This window comes from Bactrocera dorsalis, chromosome 1 (genome assembly GCF_023373825.1).
Source record: "Bactrocera dorsalis isolate Fly_Bdor chromosome 1, ASM2337382v1, whole genome shotgun sequence".
Lineage (NCBI taxonomy): Eukaryota > Metazoa > Arthropoda > Insecta > Diptera > Tephritidae > Bactrocera > Bactrocera dorsalis.
Window position 1 is genome coordinate 18,765,783 of NC_064303.1, and position 24,766 is coordinate 18,790,548.

Genomic DNA, 24,766 nt, shown 5'->3' on the forward strand with positions numbered 1-24,766 from the left:
CTATTGATATCCTCCGCTATTTAGATGACGCCCACTTGACGATTTTTAAGCACTGTTTCATTAAGTTTTTCGATGTTACCGTCATTATCAGAGATCCTTCCACCATGAATCAAGTTATCGATGACTTCACGACCTTTACTGAATGCCTTGCGCTATCCGAATAGTTGTATTCGTGATATGTGGACTCATCAAAACACTTCTGTTTCTTTATGTACCAATCCGTTTCAAATGGCATATAACTGATGAATGGTCGAATTAGTATGGTAGCTCCGATTGAAAACTCCATGATGCTACTTGCAATATCTTTCTTTCCTTTTAAAGGTATAAAAAATTGCACTGATTTGAGGTTAGTTTACAAACGTGAATTTTACCTTAAACTAAAGTAAATGTATTACTATATTCGCCGGTTCCATATACGCATTTCTTCAATAGTCCAAAATAAGTATTTTAGAACCATTAAAAACAAGTAATATGTATCCATAGCTTCATGAAATATTTCAAGATTTGGAACTCATATACAACTCATATCGTGAATAGAAAAAACTGGATTTAACAAAAAACATCTTTCATCAAAACGCTATGGTATAAAGGCCGAACTAATATTGAACAGCCCAAACAAGTGTATATTTCACGTATTTATTTGTATTTTAATTTCTTAATTCATTTTAATACTATTTTCTTCCACTATTGTACATATTTGACAACTATTTTCCCATACCTAAACCATCGAGCTTCTTCTCCCCTCTGTAGTGCGTATCTTCTGTTGCTTCCAAAAAGCTTTAAATATTAAAAAATAAAAGGTTTCGCTACAAATTACAAGTATTCAAAGGAAAATAATCATGATTTGTGCAATTTTTTAATAATAAGCATGTATTATATAAGCATATATATATATGTCACGGAATTATAAATGTAGTTTTAATTAAGTGAAACTTCAATAATAATGAAAAATGGCGATTATGAATTAATGAAAACAAAAAGCTATTGTATGAAATTAGGTAAATGTGTAATTACAAAATACGCTTCAATGAAGTAGAAAGCAAACTCGATATGTATGTATGTGTGTAATTAACTATTTATATATGCGACAATGAATTCATAGCGTATGTATGTTTGTATGTGTGTTTTTTTAAATAAAGCTTGCGCCAACTTTTTTGATGAGCAACACACAAAAACACTTATTTGCTGAAATATTGTGCGCATTTAATGGAAAGAATTAAGAAAAAAGTAAAAAAAATTAATAAAATTAAATATTGTAAATTTAATTAGAGGTTTTTGAAGAAAAAAATTGCATTTATTGTGTATTTCAAGGAATTGGTAAAGTAAATAAATGAATTGAAAGGGAACTAAGTAAATTTTAATAATTGAAAATTGTATTTAATTTCCGCTCAAGCCATATATGTGTATAAGTATATGTAAAACACACACACACACATGCAAAGCGTGTGCATACAGTTGACTAAAAACGGTTTTGATGCCATATTTTGGTGTAATTATGTATGTGTAATTAATTTTTTAATGGCACTAACACTTTTTTGCAAACTCAAATGCTTAATTACTAATGAATTTAAAAAAAAATTTAATTATGTATTTAAAAAATAATAATTATAAGTAAAAGACATGAAATGTTATTGTTTCGCTAACAACGAATAAACGCAAAAGCATGTGAATGTAGCTGAAGTATACTACTGTAATACATAGTAGAGCTAAGGAATAAGTGAAGAAAACTCAATTAAATTAAAAAAAAACATTAATTATGTATATATACGTGCAATCAGTGTGCAAATTTAGTAAGCACTCATCTTTTAAATTAAATCGATTAAATATTTTTCACAATTTTTAAAAACTTTTAAGTGTGCAAATATGACTTTATTAAAAATTATAATTAATTAATTTCGCTTGACAACTGTTAACTTATTAAAAAATTAAATTAATTTAAAACAAATTAAAAAATTAAATAAAATGCGTATTAAAAATGTAAATACTTAATTAATTTATGTTTTAATAAAATAATTTAAATTTAATTTAAAAACAAATTAATTAAAAGATTTAATAAATTAATTAATTGTAATTCTTTCACCAATAAATTCATTTTTAATTAAAAAACTTAAATTTTATTTGATGAATAATTTATTAAAAATTATAAATAATTAACTTCGTTTGATAATTGTTAACTAATTAAAAAACTAAAATAAAATGCGTATTAAAAATGTAATTACACGATTAATTTATGTTTTAGTAAAATAATTTAAATTTAATTTAAAAACTAATTAATTAAAAGATTTAATTAACTAATTAATTATAATTAGTTAAATGCATCTTTTTAATTAAAAAAACTTAAATTTTATTGTATGAATATTAAATGGATTTATTAAAAAATACAATTAATTTTTGTTTGATAAATAAAAAAAAATTAAATTAATTTAAAAAATTAAATAAAATGCGTATTAAAAATGTAAATATTTAATTAATTTATGTTTAATAAAATAATTTAAATAATTAAAAATTAATTTAATTAAAAATTAATTAATTAATGACTTATTTTAATCAATTAAAAAACTTAAATTTTATTCTGTGAATATTAAATGGATTTATTAAAAATTATAATTAATTAGTTTCGTTTGTTAGTTGTTAACTAATTAAAAAAAAATTAAAGTAATTAAAAAAAATTAAATAGAATGCGTATTAAAAATGTAACCATTTAATTAATTTATATTTTAATAAATTAATTTAAAATTACTTTATGTTTTAATAAATTAATTTAAATTTAATTTAAAAACTAATTAATTAATTATAATTGGTTAACAAATTTTTTAATTAAAAAACTTAATTAAAAAGCTTTATGTTTTAATAAATTAATTTAAATTTAATTTAAAACTAATTAATTCAAAAATTTTATTAATTATAATTGGTTAATAAATAAATTAATTTTTTAAAAAAAACTTAAATTTATTCTACTGAATATAAATGGATTTATTGAAATTACAATTAATTAAGTTCGTCGGATAATTGTTATTTAATTAACAAAAATTACATTAATTAATAAAACTAAAAAGTTAATAAAAGTATTAAAAATTTAATTGGTAAATCAATTTTTTTTTTTAAATAAATGATTTAAATTTTATTTGCAAAAATTAATAAAAAATATTAAATGATTAAAAATTTGATTGTTGATTGTTAATTAATTTAATTTAAAAAAAATTTATATAATTTCTTTAATTAATTAATTAAATTTAAAAAAATAAAATTTTACATAAATTCTTTAATTAATTAATTTAAAAATTAGTACATAATTAAAACAATTTTCAAACGGCATTGAATTTTGTTGGATAATTAAAACAACAAAATTAATTAATTTATCTAATTGGTTAATCAATAATTTTTTTTTATATTTCATTTTTTTATTAATTGCAATTTTTAATAGATCCATTTATTCTTCATATAACAAAAAAAAATTATTGACTAACCAATTAGATAAATTTTTGTTGTTTTAATTATCCAACTAAATTCAATGCCGTTCGAAAATTGTTTTAATTATGTACTAATTTCAAATTAATTAATTTTTTTTAATTAACAATTTATAAAATTAAATTATTTAATTAATTTATCTAATTGGTTAATCGTCAAATTTCTTATTTAATGTAAATGTTATTCAAAAATTAAATGATTTAAAACTTAATAAATTTAAAATTTTATATAATTTATTTAATTTTTTAGTTAATGAATTAATTATTTTTAAAATTGGTACTTAATTAAAACTATTTTCGAACGGAATTGAAAAATTAAAATAAAAATTATTTAAAAATAATAATTTTAAAAACTATCAAACGGTATTGAATAATTAAAATTAATTTACTTAGTTTGATAATTAAAATAAATTACATAATTATAAAATTTAAAATATTCAAATTGTGTAAAGTGTTAATTAATTAAAAAATTTAATTTAATTTAAAAATTATTTTAATAAATTATATCAATTAATTATAAAATAAACATTGCGTAAAGTATTAATTAAATTAAAAAATTATTTATATATTTTATATATTTAAAAAACATAATTTAAATTTTATTTCATTTTTTTGAATTATTGTTTAATTATTTTTTTACTTATTTAACAATTATCAAACGGAATTGAATAATTGTAAATTACTTAAAATTATTTAAATTATTAAATTAAAAATAAAAAAGTGTATATATGTGTTAATTAATAAAAAGATTAGTTAGTTTAAATCTTTTAATCAAATATTTTTTTAATTATTAAACAATTTTCAAACGAAATTAATTGATCTTAATTAAATTAATGAATTAACATGTACAATAAAGTGTTAAATTATTAATTAAAAAAACACACTTAAATTAAACAATTCATATGTAAACTTCTTTAAACCTACTTATAATTTATTAATTGCTAATTAATTAAAAAAATTAAATTAATCGATTAAATAATTAAATTAATTAACAAACATTTAATATTTTTTTAAATAAAATAAAATTAATAATTTAATCTAAATTTGTGAGATCACGGGTTAATTAAGAAAATATTAATTAATTAAAATTTTATATTTTTCAATGTAACATTATTTAAAAAAGAATGTATTAGTATTTGGTTAAATTTACTTTTTCATTTAAAAAATGTAATTATTTAATTTATAACTAATATTAAAAAATAAAAATAATTTTATGTAAAAATATTTGAATAAAGAACATTTTATAAAAATATTGTAATTCTTTGCCATAAAAAATAAATACTTTTTTGAAATCTAAATTAATTAATCGAATTTTAAATTTTTTTTCGCCATAAAAAATTAATTAATTTCACGAAATATTTCAATTATATAAATAAAAATAAAAATATTAATATGTATAATATTTTTTGCATATATGTGTTTAAATAAAAAATTCCATACAACAAAAAACACATTTCATAAATATAGTAACAGAATTCGCCATAAAAATATTTAAAAAAAAGATTAATCACATTTTTTTTCGCCACGAAAACATGCTTATAATACACTACAGAACCAAAAAATGCAGCAAATATTGAGCATGAACTAAACCCACACTTGAGATCACAAAAAACATTACTACGCAACCCGAGTATATGAGAATAAAATAAACGAAAAAATTAAAAACGCAAATGCGAAGGCAACTGAAATACAAAAATGTTGAGCACAATCATGTTTCAATCGACAACAAGTACAGTAAATACTATAAACAAGTTATAAACGAAGAAGTAAACACTACTTATTAACTAAATGCAAATGAAAGTAAATAAATTTAATGAGTAAAGATTTCAAAGATAATATAAATTGACACACATTAGATTGTATTAAGCAAAGCATAGCTGTAAGTAAGTACATAGAACACTTTGGAGATGCAGGTGAATTACAAAAAATATGAATTGTCATTAAGAAATGAAAAAAGTAAAACAAAATTATATAAAAATTGTGAGTAAAACTTATATACTATATATATATATTAAATAAAGAAACAAACAATTCAACTAATAATTAAATGGCAGTGCGTCTGATTTCAATGGTATTACACTAATTTACTAGAAATCGAATGGAACTACTCTTCCAAAAATTTCTCCCAACGGCTGTATGATTTAATAAGAGCTGAAATTATAAATTCGCACTAAAAAATTATATATTACGTTTTCCCCATATACAAGAATACAAAAAGTCTTCATTCTCTTACTTACCTGTAGTCTAAGAACGTAGTAAAGCATTTAACAAAACGAAGATAAACGATAGGAACAAAGAGTGATTAAGAGTATGCTGTAACGAAGTTCAAAGCAACAAACTGCACGAATCACAATTGTACCATATTTGAAAATTTTCACACAAAAATATCTACCGGAATCCATGAATCCGAGTCCAAGTTATGCCAAATGTCACATCAAAATAATTATTAATGTTTACAGGGTTTGGCACTTGAAGTGTAACCAATTAAAATAGCCTTAATTTCGATTTGGAAAATTATTTTTATTTGTCTTAAAGTCCAAAATGTGTGAAAATAATCATAAATTCAGGACCAATTCACTTTTGCTCGATATGACCACCTTTTGCCTTAACTATGGCCTTGAGACGGTCAAACAACGAATTGCTAGCTGCCCGAATGTGACTTGCCGATATTTTGGCCCACTCACGGACAATGGCTTTTTTCAGCATCTCGAGACTGGTTTATTTTTTACTTCGGACCTAGGTCTCCAAAATGGCCCAGAGAGAATAATCCATTGGATTCGCATCTGGTGAATTCGAGAGCCATTGTGTGGTCGTAATGAAGTTCGGAACGTTGTTTTTCAACTTCCATGGTTTGCGACCGAAATGTTTGTTTGCCCACGGCTTCAAAGCAGCCTCCAGAACACTTTCCCGATAATATGTCGCATTTACTTTGACGCCAGGCTCGATGAAAACAATTGAAGAGCGCCCATCTGCGGGGACAGCGGCCCAAGCCATTACTTGTGGCGGGTGCTGCCTCCTGGTGGCCAACCGATGACTTAGATTCTCGTATGAACGGTCGGTCAAGTAAACCCTATCGTTTTGAGAATTTGGTTACAGGTTCGAGTGCCGGACCCCGGAACTGTTTGTTGCCAGCAATCCAAAAATCAAGGTCATATTGACAGTTTTCTTCGTAATAAGAGGCCGCTAAGCAAAAGAGAGCGCTACGCTCATTCTGGAAATTGTCTTTAACAACTGTTTCGAGGATTGGAAAAACGCTGACACAAGTTTAGTGGAGCCAAGGAGACTACTTCGAGGTAGAAGAATAAATTAAGAAATTTAAAATTATGAACAAAGTCCTACTATTTTTTGCTCATAGTTATGGATTGAAACTAATTCCAAGTAATTGCGATTTCAAATAATATATGTCTTTGGAATACCAAAGCTCCAGATTTAAGAATCAGGCAGTACTCTCAATGTTCTAGAAGCTGCTATAACATATTTTACCCTATGAGTCAACCTCTTCACTGCTTAGATACGCCGGAAAGGGTTATGTGTACGGGGAACAGTCGCTAAAGAAAAGACGCAGTTAAGCATAGTTTTAGGCAACCGGACTGTAGCGTTTTAAAGCAGAGCTGGCTACCATTAAGCACAGCAGAGGCGCAAATAACTTTGAGCTCGCAATTTTGGACTCAAAGTTAGTCAAAAATTGTCTATCCTCGCTATGAAAAGCGTTAAGCTACTTAATTATCAGACTCGTTTGGGTGCTTGGTTATAGCGGAATCGTCAAAAGCTGCAAGGTTGATAAGCTCGTAATAGGTGCCACCTTAATCCCATTACATTAGGGTAGGAGTGAACTGAGTCCCATTGTTCTTCTAAATTCTAGCACTTCGAGCAGGATTCATTGTAAAAGATTTTACTGAGCATTATCCAATAAGCATCCATGCAAATAAAATATCTTGTCAAAAACAACTTGTTGAAGTTGTGTGGAGAAAGGTGAGAAACATCCAAACACTTTATCTTCTATTATTTAATAAACGCTTTGCCGCATTATGAGGGCCTCTATGATCATTATCTGGGAGTTTTAGGTATATACTTGTATTAACATCTGTACATTGTTATTAGATAACATAAGCTATAATGTAATGTAAAAAAGCCGCAGTACGTTTTACATACGACTACTTCACTAAATTGCCCAATTTACGGGTCGGTACTCTCGTCTCATCACGGGTTCTACTACTAGATGGCTGGGCTTCGCGGGAACTTGGTCAGTGATGTGCAACCATCGGTAAAAGCACTGTCGCAAAATAATTTTGGCCCAAGTTCGATCACTAGAGTTCTAATGCGCCCTTTGTCCTTAGCAGGGCTAGTCTCTCCATAGTTGTGGGGTTCTAAAAGTTCATTGCCCTATCGGCATACATGCTCTAAAGTTAAGAATTTTACCGGTCGTCAGGTGGAGACGTTGTATGTGAGAAGACCAGGAAAATCTCAACACTTTTTTCTTGATTGTGCTGCGTTTGGTAAATCAAGTGTGTACACGAAGGCCGCGGAGAGTCGATTCGGCGTCGTTCCCAGCAACTCGAAATAACGTATGGCACATTTTACGTAGAGATCTTAAATTTAAAGACAGATTGTGCAGGACCTGAAGCTGCTCAGTCTTCCCAAGCAACATCGCTTCCAAGAAGATCAGACGTTCCCGAACCAAATTTTGTTCAGTGGTGAGGTCATTATCTGTCTCAATTAGTATGTAAACAATCAGAGTTGAGACGAAGAGCAACCTGAGCAGATTCAAGAGCTAACATTTCATCCAGAAAAACGACGGTTTTTGGTGGTTTGTGGGCCAATGGAATCATCTGTACAAATTTCTTCAAAAATGATGCCGCTAAGAACGTAACAGTCAATGGCGATCGCTGGGCCTGGTGATCTCGCTGACATTTGGTTTCAACAAGACAGCATTGCTTCCCATAAATCGCAGCAATCAATGGATTTATTGAGAGACTATTTTCGGTGAAAAGATAATTAAACGCTTTGGGCCGGTCGATTGGCTACCAAGATCGTACGATATCACACCGGTAGACTTTTTCCTGTGAGGCTATGTAAAGTCTAAAGTCTATGTAGACAATCCCGCTTCGATTCAGACCTTGGAGCAAAACAGCACGCATGTCATTCACCAGTTACGACTCAAAATGTTCGAACGAGTCCACGGATGGACCATTCTTTCCGCAGCCCTGCAGATGGTACTTTATACGGTCTTCGACGTTTCCTTATGGGTGTTACAAACTTTGTGACAAACTTGACAACCTTTGTTCAGTGTAGAAAAGTGCTCACATCCTGATGAACAAGGCTTGATGAAGTGTCCTTCAGTTATCAAGAAAAAAGCTCTATTAAATAAAGTTAAATTTGTTTACGAATACGCTTCCCCAAACCAACATTGAAGCCCAGCTATTTCATTAAATATTCCATTTTGTATTTAAGTTTAGCAAAGAAATTTTAAATGCCTAAAATGTAATTACGCACATTTAAGTATACAGCTCAGTGTTGAGTAATAATTTAAGCCACCAGCTGGGCCGTGGTCCTGATTGACCCTCTTTTATAGCCATAAAAACGACTCGTTGAACTACTTTGACAAATGTAAATATTTTGAAACTAATTTTATTTCAACTTTTCCTGCCGCCGCCACCACCTCACCATCCACAGTGCTGCTGACCATAATTACATTATGCAGTTCATAAAAGAAAATCCAAACCGGAATGAAATATGCATTTTATATCCAATTCATTACATAATTCATTATGGAAAGCTCGCTCTTACGACCGGCATCATAAAATTTTCCAATTCAAAAACAAACAAATGAAAAATTCAGAATTTTACCGAAGAATAAATGAGAAAAAAGTATATGTGAATTAAGGAGCTGAGTTTTATGGTGGCTAACGGAGCCACACAGAGAGACTGCGTGATGAGTACAATGGCGTGTGGCGTGAGTGCGACAATGTTGCAGGTAGTTTCTGAGTGTATGTATGTATGTGTGCTCAAAGGTAGTTATGTTTAGTAAATTCTAATTTCGTTACACACCAGCGCTGTGTGTGTGTGTGCTGGTAAGCCAAGCAAAGGAGCGCAAACAATGGCGGAATGAAGAAGGGAAAATGGAAAATGCGTTCAGTACACAGGTGAGGGAAAATATGTCGTACACAAAGCAGGCAGAGGATGAGACCAACGCAGATAGCGCGTGAAATGGCAAATGAATGAAAATGCAGAGAGTCATAACAACGCGTACACACGCACCTATTGGCAACAACAAGAGAGATGGCAGGCAGCAGCCGGCAGACTTATCTTAGCGTGTTGCCTCGGCTGCAATTTCCAACGCCAACTCCGCCACCATTGCCACCACCAAGCGCAGCTGGGCACCATTTGATTAATTTTCAAATCCCTCGCATTCACAAAATATGCCTCGCGACAACAACAACAACATCAGCAACTACAACAAAACCAAAAACAGCAACAACAATACAAACAGCCCCACAAACGAAGCAGTAATGGCAATAACAATGGCATAACTTACAAGAACCGTAGCTACGCACTCAGGGTACACATCTGCCCGACATAGTGCTTAAAGCAGACTTAAATTCTCGAGCAAGATTCCTGTGTCGCCTTGTAATTGTTGTGCTACTGTAGGGCAAACGCCATGCCAAAGGCGTCAGGTGCGTCTCTTGAATTTTGTGGGTTAGTTCTAAGTGCAGCAGAGGAGGGTTATGAAGAGCATACGGTGATGCAAAAGCAAGTAATGTTTAATAGAATATTAAAAATATTTTTTTGCAAGCTTTTTCTCTAAATGTGGTTTTCACAAAGCCATCGTGCTGTCGAAGTATGAATGAATGGTTATATCATGTATGTATGTATATGTATATATTGTGGAGATTCCAATTCCCTCTCTCTATATCTCTCCGAAATCTACTTCTTCTTTTTTTACAGGCGTAGACACTGTCCACGCGGTTATAGCTGAGTTTACACAAGTTTGCCGTGGCCGTCATAAAAAGGGGGGTCTCTCATTGGAGACTGTTTTGATCCTTTCATTGAGGGTGTTTTTTACGTGGCGGGTCCCAAACCCAGCCCACAACCCTGGAGAGGGACTATTCATCTTCTCACACGGACATTTTTCGGCTACCCAAAGGATACTTGGTCTGAATGGCGTTCAAAGAACTTTCCTCACTTTCGTGAACTTCTACACATAGCTCTATCCCCCTACTCTCCTTATTTTGCATTTATTTTAGAAACACGTTCGTGATAGTTAAAATTTAAAAGAAGAGAGAAAAAGAAAAAAAAATCTCTCTTTGTTACATAAGTCGTTCTACGAACTGATCAAATTTGACTCGGACTCGTCCATTTACACTTCACGCAAATCCGAATCGCAAAATATAGCTTTCCTCTATTGATACAACCTTTGTTTATATTCGTGTGAAGTTTGAGTATAAAGAAACTCTGCTTGAATATAATCTCATGTCAGCATCTTATAAATAGCAGAGGGTCTCAACTTCTCTTAGGGAGCTACTCAGCACATTTTAGTTAGTGTTTTGGGTATAAAGCGAGTCAATACTATACTCGTACCAAAAAAAACCTGAACCTTTTAGCAGACGCACCATTACTGATCTAGCGAGTGGCGCTCCAAAATTAATGATATATGAATCCATTAAAAGTCATTTGTTGAAGGCTCTGAATTATTTCATAGCAGTGATGGATCCAGGGGGGGCGGCTGTTTGGCTTTTTGGTGTTAAAACACCCCCTAAACTCAGAGAAAAATATTTGTTTGTTGATATGGATTTGGAATGAGGTTATTGATCAAAAAAAATTACATCAAATTATAAGCAATTATAATAAGTTACAAGATTTTTGTTGTTATTCATATAATTCGAACTTTTTCTACATTTGTACAAGCAGTACCGCTGAAGCTCAGTGAATAATTGAGGATTACACGGGATCTCACATTCCATGTTATATTTTCCTTGGTTTTTGAAAGAATTGTTCTAGTATTTCATTAACTGACCGATTAATATCGCTATGAATATTCATTGATGCTAGACCATTAAGCCTATCTTGACCTGTCGTATTTCGTAAATAGGTTTTAATTCTCCTTAAACTTGAAAAACTTCTTTCCGGTGATGCTATTGAAACAGGCAATAACGCCAATATGCGTAAAATCTTGAAAACATTCCCAAAAGACGTTTTGTTCACTGCTTCTAAAGCTTCGAGAGCATTCCGTAAATGCTTGCCTGAAGTTCGCTGTTTCCACATTTTCATCTCCGCAAGAAAGTTTCGTTCTGAACACTTGATCACCCTTTCATAGAAAGAAAATATTTCTCAAGCTTTTTAGCGTCAAATTCGTACTTTGGGAAAAATACACAAAATTTTTCTAACACTGAACTGTTGTCAAGAAAGCGGCTTTTCGAATGAGCAATGTAAGTATCAAGAGAGGGAATATAAAAAGCAATGCGATAGTATGCCTCAGCGTCGTTCGTTTTCAAATTGAAGCGATTCATTTGGCGACTACTGTAGCGTGGTACCTTTAGTTCTCTACCTAGCTCGGTGCATACTTCTTCAACGTTATTAAAAATCAAAAAAAAAAGTTTTTTTCGGCATTTGGTCGCATTTCTGTGAACGCTTTTAAAGCGTCGTCCGCTAATCTAATGGCTTCTGCAAGATCTTCATCAGGCGATTGTATTTTCGCCTGGGAACTGCTATATTAAAAATACGTTGAGTAATAAAACTTTTCGTAAACCAAAATCAAAATCAATCATCATCGGAATGGAGGAAAAAAATGAACCGAGACCAAAAAACCCACACAAAATCTGCTCAAAAATCAAAGTGATGCTCATTATTTTTTCGAGATTCGTAGTTTGGGGCATCATAAATTTATTTCGGAAACGGAGAGAGGGTCAGTAAAGAGTTATATTTGCCTGCCTTGAGGCATTTGCGGAGAACATTCGTCGAAAATGGCGGTCATTGTGGAAGAGGAATTCATGGATTTTGCACGATGATAAAGCACCATCGAGCTACAATTATGACCGAATTTAAAGCCAAAAACGCATTACATATCATCGGTCAACCACTATATTCACCAGATTCCGTGTGACTTTTTCTTGTTCCCCAAACTGAAATTGTCGCTCCGTGCAACTCGTTTTCAGTCGATCGAAGAGACAAAACAAATTTCGCTGAAGGCCATCCCGAAAAGCTTATGGAAAGTGTTTCGAGGGCTGTAAAAATCGTTGGTATAAGTGTAATACATCTGGTGGGGAATACTTTGAAGACTACAAAATAAATATCGATGAATAATTAAATATTTTGCTTAAATTTTCGGGTATTTTTTTATCACAATTCCTTTTTGAAGTGTTCCAGATACTCCATTTGAGAGTGTTAATTCATTAAGATTGTAAACTAAAACTAATAGTTAACAGTTTGATCAAACCATTCTAGAAATAAATTGGAATCTGCCAATCATCTAAGTGGTTAATACATACCTAATTGCCGTATGATGAACAAGTTGGTTTTACGTACGAATTAAAGAGAATTTGATTGTTCGATTAATTTTTGAGGCAAACTCTGATTTTGATAAGTGTTTAAGGCTGAAAACTGTAATGATCAATAAACTGTTGTTTAAGCTGAGGTAAATAAATTTTTATTTTGGTAGACTCGCTGTTTAGGAGAAGTCTTTAATACTGAAACCTGAATTGTTCAAAAAGCTATTTTTAAGCTGAGTTTTTTTTACTTTTTTATTTTAGTAAAAGTTTAGTAAATATTTAAGGTGGTGTTTAAGTTGAGTTTAAGAAAAAATATTTTTGGTTAACTTCTTTAAGAAGTTTTTAGTGTTGTTTAATGCTCGTAGAATTTTTGTTTAAGCTGAGTTGAAAATTTATTTTAGTAAACTCCATGTCGGTGGAAAAGGCATTAACTTAGCATCAGAATGCATGGCAAGTTCAATAAAGAGATGAAGGGTCCTAGAACACTATAATGGCAGCGATCATCAGTATATATCCTTTATGATCGACAAGGGAACAAATGCCACACAGAAAAGGAAAAAACAGGAATATGAAAATGGAATAGAAAAAAACAGCAGTTTACTGGAGGAGAGAAAATATCACTCAACTTAAACGCGCCTGTCTTCATTCTCACAGAGCATACACTACATCTAGGTGCAGAAGAGCAGCACCCGAAGAAGCCGAGCAATATCAAGTGGCGAAAAAGCAGCTTAGCATGACATCGAGGCAAGCAAAAAGGAAAAATGAACGCAACTACCCAAAGATGTTAACTAAAATCCCGGGGAGTCGGATGGAAAATAGTTATGAAGAAGCTCGGAGCTCAAACCAAGCCACCTGACTTAAACGCACTATTTTTCACGCACGAGAAAAGAATCTATGACCAAGAACAGGCAATAAGATTTTCGGTAATCCCTCCATTTACCCTCGAGGAACTGTAACTGACCGCTGGCAAGCTTAAAATTAACAAATCTCCCGGCCCGGAAGAGTTCTCATCCCACGATCGCCGCAGAACGAGCCTCAGTACTCTTAAACATGTACAACGCCTGAAATTTGTAGAAAACTCCGACTTGTCCTTGCTGCTTAGGAAAAGGTGATCCCGACTTGCCTTCAACATATCGCCCAATATGCATGCTCAATACAGCGGGAAAGATATATGAAAGACTATTTAAACCTAGACTGGAAGCGGCTACCAATGAAGCTGGCGGACTCTCTTCAAAACAGCACAGTTTTAGAACCGGAAAGTCAACTTTAGACCCTATCCGAAATGTCATTGAAAGTGTAAAAGTCGCACAGTGTAGATGCCCTAAATACAAGTGAATAATTCTGTTTACTACGTTCGAAATCCTTACAATAAAGCGAGTTGAGCGAACACGTTCCACGCTTTAGAAAAAAATTTTAGAATTCCCGATTAACCCATTGCTGTGATGAGGAGCTTTTTAGTAACAGAGAACTGCTGTACCAGACTAGAGAGGTATCACAACAAATAGAAGTTACATCAGGAACTACACAAGGGTTGATTTTAGTTCCAGACCTGTGTAAAAGTATCTATGACGGAATACTAAAACTTAAAATGCCAGACGAACCATATTTGCGCGGATGACGTAGCAGCAGTAATCACAGCCAGAGATACAGCGGAAGTCCGAAGAAAGCTGAATCAGGTCATGATTCGGACGCAAATATGGCTTAACTCACATAACCTCCAGCTCGCTACAGAAAAAACGCTGTAATTCTCGTAATAAGCATACAAACTACTATCCTTAGTCGTCCTTAGGACACAAAAAGCTGTAAATTACCTAGGCGTAAGATTGGACCCAGATTAACCCTTACTGGGTACAGTAATTTAAAGTAAGCCTGTACAAAGCACTTTATTTTCTCTACGCCACTTTTTCTTTAATAACGTCACACTGTGTGGCAGCTGCTGCGTTAGTTCTTCTATAAGACTACGTTTGCTGTTTTTGCCGTAAAAGTACAATTGTACTTATGTAATTATGTATGCGAGTAGGTGCAGTCGCAATAAAACCAACGTCAAATGAGCGAAATGAAATGTAAGTAATTTAGAAATAATAATGAGACTCATTCGCACAAACAAATACACGCACGCTACGGTACAATATGGTATATGGCAGATGAATGCAAAGCGACGCAGGCACGCAAAGCGAGAATACAACACCGGAGGAGCAATGTATGCGCAAAGGTAAAAATAAAAGCTGTCGTTCGCACATGCAACAGTAGCAGGTGCCGGGCGGCATTTCCGCAGCAGACGACGCACTCGAGAAAAAGAAGAGTAATCTCGCACACACACACACAGAGACGCATGTACAAGCATATTACGCTTGAAAAAACACAAGGCAGCTACCACAGCAGCACTTTAACTACAGAGGTACAAAAACACATATATTTCTACACACACACATACACATTTTCTCACCTAAATATACATTTACGCACACATATAAACTTTTATTCACACACACATAAAGCAACAGTCTCCAGCCAGTGTCAGACTATTATACATTACGCTTTTGTAGCATACATTAAGGCGCACAACGCAAGCATATCCACAACCAAGCCGGCAGCCGGCAGCAAAGTGAACCTCATCTGTTTTGACAAACATTGCGGATATAAAAAGGATCAAATACTCATTTTGGTGTGTTAGCGCAAGCTCCAATTGCTTGGCATTTACCATTCGCACGCAGCCAACACTCCGCACCGCAGCACACCACACCCCACCTTATGGCTTCTACTCTAAGTGGCGCGTACACAGCTGTTTGATAAGGGAAGGACGCTCACAAGTGTAGCAAAAATCTGCTGCATGCCAGCAACAATACGCATACATGCTTATGTAATCTCCGGTTTGCTGTTTCGCTGGAAAGTTTTTAGCATGGGGTGTTGCCTGATAACTGTTGCATATTTGAATTGTTGCCAAGCATTTTGAGTTCACGATTACTTTCTCGTGATGCGTTTTAAAATTCTAAGAAATTGAATTTAATTTACCCAGTTTTTCCCCCACGGCGGCAAAACAATTTATTTCATGCAATTTTAAAGCAATGGAAAGACATTTATTCTGAAATGAAAGTGAACCATTGCAAAACGGAAATACCTCCATATGCGGATGATTGAGAAAATGAAATTAAAGCTTTTAGCAGCAGAAGCAGGAAAAGAGACAGAAATTTAAATCTGTTAAATACCACCTTTAATGTTGTAATTAAAAATTGTTTAAAAAGAAGAATCGAGTGCATCTAAAAAAATTCCATACAAGGACATCATTCATTTCGTTAAGTTTGTATGGCAGCTTTATGCTGATCTGAACAATTTCTTTGGAAATTGTACCGTTGCTTTGAAAAACAATCGATGCTAAATTTCGTTAAGATATCTTGTCACACAAATAAGTTTCCCCATACAAAGACTGGATTTTATCGATCAGATGTATGGCCATATGGTATAGTAGTCCAATAATGGCGTTTTCGACAATTTAATAGCTTCTTGAGGAGAAAAGACTTACCAATATTTCAAAAACCGATAGACTTAGTTAGTATACAGACGAGCAAATATATAGATAGACGAACATGTCTACATCGGCTTAGCTCGTCTAGCCGATCATATAGTACACATATGTATATTAACGGGGTCTGCGACGTGCCTTTTTGGGTACCTTGTTTAGGAATGTAATAATAAGACTTTGACTTGTGATCTATTGCTCTATTGTTCCATCGTCAGCCTCATTAATCTAATAAATTGAAGAATTTCACTTGGTGCCAGTCCTGGATCGTTGGGGTTCACGTATCCGAGAATTTTATTGCTACTTCTATTAATGCTACGAAACCAAGAAACAGATTATCCGAAGTTTTTCATCCATATTACAGGATGCCGACTGAACTCATCAAAATTTGATGACACCACAAAAGTTTTTACAGCTTGAATGTGATGTGCACACCACACAACAATCATATTCTCTAGTCTTGGTACCTTCGGATTATTACTTGTTGCGATCTCTGCAAATTTTTTTGGATGGGAGAACCTTCACCTCAAATCTTCTTCTTTCTTCTAATACGGCTGTGCATATTAATTTTGCGGGGATACCAAATTCATACATAGCAGAATAAAAGAAGAGACGAAGAGGTGGTTAGTCGAACCTCTTTTCCATGATTGGACGCATGGGCAATATCTGGTCTGCTGTTGATTCTCCAGTCCTAAAGCCACACTGATAAGGTTCAATCAGTTTGTTTGTTGGTGGGCATTACTCTTTCACACAATACGCTCGATAGAACCTTATATATGATGTTGAGGAGACTTATCTCATAGTAGCTGACGCAGATTGTGGGATCTCCCTTTTGTAGATTGGGCAGAGCACACTTAAATTCCACAAAGAAAGTGATGCATGTTCTGGCAATCCATCGGCCCCCGCTACTTTAGACGGGCAATTGCTATCTATATTTCTTCATAGTCCTGTAATGGGACAGCCGCTCCATCGTCATCGATTTGGGAATCGGGTTCACCATCTCCTGGTGTTATGCTTTCACTCCCATTCAGCTGGATAAGGAAGTGTTCTCTCTATAATAGCAGTATGCACTGGTCATCAGTCACTAGATCACTTCTGGTGGTTTTGCAAGATTAATCTTCGTTTTGAAACCTTCTGTCGCGGCATCTTTTCGTAGAATTTTTGAACATTACCCCGATTGGCTAGCTATCGGCTAAATGCGTTTCGCTTCTTCTTCAACTCTCGGTATCTATCCCATCTCACAAATCAGCGATATGTTGAAGAACTTCGCCTCAACGCGGATTGTGGCTAGACGTTCGTCCATAGAAGTGAATGTCAGGACTCGGCGAGGAATCTCTCTCCCATCATGCATCCCTCTTCTTTATATGGCCATTGTAGTAAATTCCACAAGGAGCTACTCGTCTCAGTCCTTGTCTCGTCCATTCCACTTCTTGGACGGCGGTGATGTCAACCTTTAATAATACGAGAACTTCAACCAGTTGGACCGCCCCAATTAAGGGACCGGACATTCCAGGGTATGCCCCTGAATCGTCATCCTTAGATTTTCTTTTCATTAGAGGTGTTTTTAACGTGGTGGATCCCAAACCCAGCGCATTAACCCGGGGTCACCTCAAATCAGGACTTCAAAAATAACTTCGGTCAAAAATTTTGTCGAGCCGAAAGATTGCAGAAGGTATTGGATCGAAATAGATAGTATACATATAATTTCATTAAATGCAGCATAAGCTGCATAAACTTCGTGTCAAATTAACTAACCGCAAGACCCCATATTTCATACAAAAATAACTATGCGAACAAAGTGTAGCTTAGCAAATAAAAATCCTATCAAATTAGGTGAATTACAAAATTCAAGCCACAAAACAAATTCGGTGTGCACGAATTGCAGTCTTCAGTGACTTTTACAAATCCCACAGTACATTGTTACACTGATCCGGTTGCGCTCGTAAATTGTAGCAATTCGGATTGTTGTAGAATAGCTACCACAGCTACGCTTTTGTGTCTTCCATTTCTCTTCTTCCTTTTTTTTTGTTGCCATCTTTCTACTCAACATCCGGTTGAATGTTATTGCAGTTGTTGCTTTTTTTCAATTAGCATCAATTCACAATTCTAATACTCGGAACACATTTAGCAAGTGAATGACACTAACCGCACCATAATTACGCATCTTCGCAAGAAATGTGAGCGCCCAGCACAGTTGGACGCCAACACAATGCCTGCCTTCGTTAATGCCAACGCCCAAGTAGTCAGTACAACTATTTACTTGCAAGTAGATAGCAGCAGCAACAACCACAGCAGCTGGCGCTGGAGCTAGAGCAAAGTTGCTGAGCTGTCTGGGGAGCCAGCTGACTGGTCGCTTGGCTGGCAGGAGACGGCTGTTTGGTACTTGGTAGTTGGCAGCGGCATTTGGCAGGCAACGCACAGTCAGTCTGTGGGGCTGTGACAGCAAATGTGGAATTTCCGTTGGGATTAAGCGCAAAGCGCGCAACAGCAGCGTGGTGTGAGGCGTGACATGGCGTGGCGTGACGTGAGAGTAGCAACAAATTGACATACAAAACGCACCAGACGCAAATGACGACAGTGGGTGGCATTCACCCAATAGTTGGTTGTATGATAATGGCGTTGGTACGGGTAGCGCTGAGCGTTAAATACCCATAAGTACCGGCTCGGACAGTGGCGCAATGCTCATTGCGCTTTGTACACAGCTGTTTAAGGATTTAACGATGCGCCAAAGCCGCTCCTCGGGGACATCTTGCGTGCGGCACGCGTTGTCATACGCTTGCATGCTAAATCCACAATTGTTGTTGCTGTTCTTGGTTGCATGTATTTTAAGCTGGAGTAAATCCTTAACAGGCTCAATTAAAATTTAAAAAATATGACATGAACTCAAGTAGAAGTGCTGACACATCACGATTTAATTGTTAGATTTGCCCATAGACTAGGAATGTCATATAACGACTACTGTAGAAGCTATCAGGAGGTAAAATGATCTTCTATGCGATTAATAATTAGTTCGAAGAAGAGACAATAGACTGAGGGGACTTAAGTTTTGGTGGTACACACTTGACTCCCTAAGTGTGTCGTCAGATAGCTACTTTACCCATTTACATATTTACTTTATAGGACTTCCGAAATTTCCTTCTTGGTGCCACAAACTTCGTGTACATAACATACTCTGTTGAGGGTATAAAAATGCAGCAAACTCTTCAAATATTAAATGTACTTTCTTCCTTGCCGCTATTACTAGTACGCATACTAATTATTTATAATAGTCTATGTTTATTGTTTTTGTTGTTGCAATTGTTTTTGTTTTATGCATTCCTTAATGCTGTCTACGAATTTTTGTATTGACATGCAATTCCACTTTTTCTCCCATTTGTTTTGTGTTTGCCGAGCATGCTTCACTTTCTGATTTCCTTTGTGTCTGCTGTCTATTTAGTTGCTGCCTTTGTTGGTTTTTATTCATTTACGACAGTTTTATGGCACTTTTTTGCTCATTAGTTGAAGTTAAAATAGTTTTTATTTGATAGCAATGCCAGAGAATTCAGAAAGGTAACTAACGTTTCAACTGTAACTCACAAGAGAACACAACACAAAACTAAAAAGAGAGCTAAGAAACTTCAGCTACCTACATATCTCCAAAACTAAATATATTTAGGAAAATACAGCTACTTATTTATTAGAAATTAATAATAGTTATTATATTTAATCGAATATGGTGATCCCACTGCAAGTAGTGAAATTCACTGGCATCCTTTTTTATTTCGATTCTCTAAGATTATTGCATAAAAAATGTAGATTCTTGCATAGAAAGAGTAACTTGAAGCTCTTTTAATGTTTAAATACCTCAACGCAATTTATCTTAAGATGAGACGACTCTGTTCTCTAGTAAAGTAATGAGAATTCGTTCGACATATTGGATAAAGCTTAGAGTTCAACACATGTATCCCCAGACATTCGAATGAAAAATATTCCACTCAGGCATGAAATATGTTTCCCTCTATGGCAGGGAGAAGTGGAACATTACAGCGAGTGTTTTGCCAATGCTGCAATCTTTTCTTAACCGATGTCCTTGAAAGATTATGCGTTTAGTATGACAAAGCGGTATTAGCAATATTAAACTCTGAACGCCTTAAATTTAAATGTATCGACCATACATAGCGCTGGAGTGGAATCCTCAAGGATAGATTATAAATTTCGCTTTCACAGCTCAGCTTCCACTATCCGAAATTGACATCCTTTAAGGGGGCTTTACTCCATGACCCATCTTTCGGTGCATGTTACAGCCTTCCATATCCATAACCCAAGTAATGTTGAAAAACTTTTTCACCCTAACTAGAAGACTTAAGGCAAGAAAAGCGAAATGCACAGAAAGTCGGAAAAGTGCTTACTACAAAGACCTATCTATGAGTAGAAAAAGTCAATCCCCAAACGGCCTAGAAACGTACAATAAATGCAAACGGATGAGTTGTCTTAGAGCGTTGTTGCCATCTGTCATCTGGCGTTGGATGAGTGAACGGTTGGGTTGACTGACTGTTCGGTTCGGTTTGGGTTGAGTTAAAGTCGCAATGTGCAGTCAGTGTGGCATTGCATGTTTGTTACGGTAAACGGGGGAATATGGAGAAATCTTTAACACACATGAAAGACACAAAAAATGTCATTATCTGCAAAGCTTTAAGTGATTTGGTGAGACCTCGAACAGATTGCCATAAAAATTGGTGATTATGCTCAAATGAAATGAATGAATGAATGAATGAAAGGTTGAAAATGGTGCCACAGTAGTTAATGCGTACGTAATGGGAATAAAAGTTGGGTTAAAAGAGGTAACTGAAGTTTCGTTTTGTTTTGATTTTATTGTCATTTCATATTGAGTCTATCCGTTGCTAGCCAGTTTATTCAAGTGAATTAAGAGCGTAACAATTATTCGACAGGCTATGGGTTCAAACTTTCTCCTTTATTGTCGTAGACATCGCTTACGTGGTTATAACCGAGTGTACAATAGCGAGTCAGTCGTTCATCTTTTTCGCTGTTTGGCGCCAATTAGTTATTATAAGTGTAGCCAGGTTCTTCTCCAGCTGGTATTTCCAACGGAGTTGAGGTCTTCCTCTTCCTTTGCTTCCCCGACGCATACTTATCCAAAGTAGCACCGGTTAACAAGAGTTATTTTGCGTTCGATCTCGAGGCTGACTTAGTTGTTGGGGGTAATACTGGTTCCAAGACAGAAGAGATTATCTACGACTTCTGTTCTAAAGTTATGACTGCCAACAATGACGTGCGAGCCAAATCGGAATTGCGATCATTGTTTGTTTGATAACAGGAAATATTTCGTCAGACCCATACGCTTCCTTTTCTTATCCAGTATGGAGAAAGCAGAACTAACGGTATAATGGTAAGATTGTACCTTCTCTACTCAGATCTGCTGTTTGAATTATTTTCTTTGCTTTTCATGAATCGTTTCCAAGATTTGGGGCATGTTGAATATCTAGTCAGTTGTTGATTTTTCAGGCCTAAAGACACACTGATAAGGTCCAATCAGTAGTTGTAGTTGTAGTTGGCGCAGATTGTGGGATATCCCTTTTTGTGAATTGTCCAGTGTACCCTTAAATTCCAATGATGGTGTATGTTTTCGTCCGACCATATTCTACAAAGAAGCTGATGTATGTTCCTTATCAGTTCTTCGCCGCCGTATTTGAATAGCTCGCCCGGCAATTTATTGGCTCCTACCGCTTTGTTGTTCATCCAGCAGGTAAATGCTTTTCGAACTTCTTCGTGGTCGGGTAATGGAACGTCTGCTTCATCGTCATCAATTGGGGAATCGGGTTCGCTTTATACTTTCACTGCCATTCAGCAGGCTGGAGAAGTGTTCCCACCATAATTTCAGTATGCTCTGGGCATCGGTCATTAGATAACCTAAAAAGTATGCTCCGGTCTTAAAACCTTCTTTTAGTCGCCTCATATTTTCATAGAATTTTCGAGCAATACCCCTGTCGGCTAGTTTGTCAAGCTCTTCATACTTACCCATTTCGGCATCTTTCTTTTTCTGTCTGCAAATGTGTCTCGCTTGCCTCTTCAACTCTCGGTATCTATCCCATCCCGCACGTGTTGTGGTCGATTGGAACGTTGCGAGCTAGGCAGTCTGTTTTATCTCCGCTGCGACACGGCACTCCCCGTCGTACCAGCTGTTCTTTTACACTTTCCGAAAACCAATGGTTTCAGCTTTCGAGAGAAAGGTACAGCGGAAGATTTATGGTCTTTTGCGTATTGACCACGGCGAATATATCATTCGATGGAACAATGAGCTGTGTGAGATATAGAACGGCATTGACATAGTTCAGCGATGTTTTTATTAAACCTAATCGCCGATCCAGTCAACTGTCAAAGGAGATTTGCTCTCTGATCTTAAATGACAGAAGGAGAGTTGGGTATCTTTTCATCCCCGTTTACGCTTTCATACATTTTCCATGGGAAACAAATTACCACTAATTACCAGACCAAAACAATCTATGCCTTCATACATTTCCCAACACTCATGTATTTATTAGTTTAAAATTGGTTTAGACCACTCAGAAGTCATTTTATCCGTTAAAACCGAGCGATCATCGAAGAAACATCATCTCAAATATGTCATAAGACAAAATTAGTGATGAAGTTCATAAACCTCACGCTGTCAGATAAAACGATATACCTCCTCATCGCGGGTGCTAATACTTTCGATTTGCAAAGAAAGTAAATGAAGACTGACTACAGAAATGATCCTGTGAAGTATAGTCTTAACTTTATCAAACCAAACGGCAGATTCTTAAGATGAATTGGTGATAAATTGGTTGAGAACTATGGCAAGTGTTCTGAAAGCAAGAAAACATATAAAATCTTGATGAACGAAAAAGGTCCTTTATGTTTAAATGAAACAACAACAAAACCTATGAGAGAACTATACACAAGCATTTTACTAACGCTTCATTAAATTTAGTGGTGGCTGACGCACAGCCGAGCGGAACAAAAGCGTATGTATGTATGAATGTACCTACAGTACTCCATACCTCACGATTCCAGGTAGGCAGGAAGGTAAAGCTGAAGTACGTACTCGCTCCGTGATGAAATGAGGAATTTCTGTTTTCTTACGAAATTATTGTAAATTTTAGAAATTAAAAAAAAAACTTGTTTCGTGTTATAAATGTAAATATTAGGCTAATGCTTTTTTTATTTAATAGTCGTAATTCATATTCCATACATGCATACATTTACATACATTGTTTTCTAAAGGGTCCTTTTACAGCTCATATGTCCTGTGATAACGAAATGATCAACTTATTCGAGGGTTTAAAGATCTTTACACGAACATACAGATATGGTAACTGACTTTTGGATTCAGTCTTAGTAAACTATACGAAACGAAAACCATATACATATGTATCTAAATTAAGGGAGAAGTACAAGCTTTCATTTTTCGATTTTAATTTATTTATTTATAATTTTGTGTCTAAATTTCAAGCCGATCCCATAAAAAGTTATGAAGTTACGCGTATTTAATTAACTGTCTTATGAACGTTTTACATCTATTAATATCAAAACATGTTCCCTACAACTCATGTTCTGAAAGTCAAAGACTCTTATGACTTTAAAACTACTGCACTGATGATCCACACCCGAGTTATGAGAAGGGTTACCATATTCCCTGATTTGTCAGGTAATTCCCTGACTTTGACCTTCAACACTGATTCCCTGGATTTTCGTGAAAAAAGCACTGATGCATAACTCTAGTTATGAGGGACACCATAAAGCACATCAACACTAGAAACCAAAGCCAAATTACAGGATATGGTTTTGAAAGATCATCGATTGACTGATAGCGATTTAGTAGAGACTCTACACATCTCATTAGGTAGGTAAGCCATATTTTAAGTGAAATTTTGGGTTTTAGAAAGGTGTGTGCACAATGGGTGCCGTAGTCGCTAACAATGGCACAAAAACACATTCGAATGCGACTTTCTCTCATCAATTAGAGCGTTTTAAAAAGGATAAAGTGGATTTTACGCGTCGATTCATCACTATGGGTGAGACTTGGGTCTATCACCATGATCCTGAATGAAAACAAGAGGCTAAAAAGTGGTGTAAACCTGGTTGTTCGGCTTCGTAACGAGTTCTTGTCCGGAAATCGGCCAAAAAGGCTATGGTATCAGTTTTTTGGGATGCGAGAGAAATTTTGTTTGTGGAATAGTTCCAAACTGGTAAAACAATTAATTCTGAATATTATTGCAACCTTTTGGACCAGTTGAAGGAAAAAAATCGTGAAAAAGACC

General features: G+C 34.6%; 1 non-coding gene across 1 annotated transcript; it reads right to left on the bottom strand.

Annotated features, from left to right (window-relative positions):
* Positions 1-23,024: 23,024 nt before the first annotated feature.
* On the bottom strand, positions 23,025-23,238 carry LOC125776039 (small nucleolar RNA U3). Its single transcript, XR_007421464.1, has one exon. It is a non-coding gene; the product is annotated as a small nucleolar RNA U3 (small nucleolar RNA).
* Between the last annotated feature and the right edge of the window lie 1,528 nt (positions 23,239-24,766).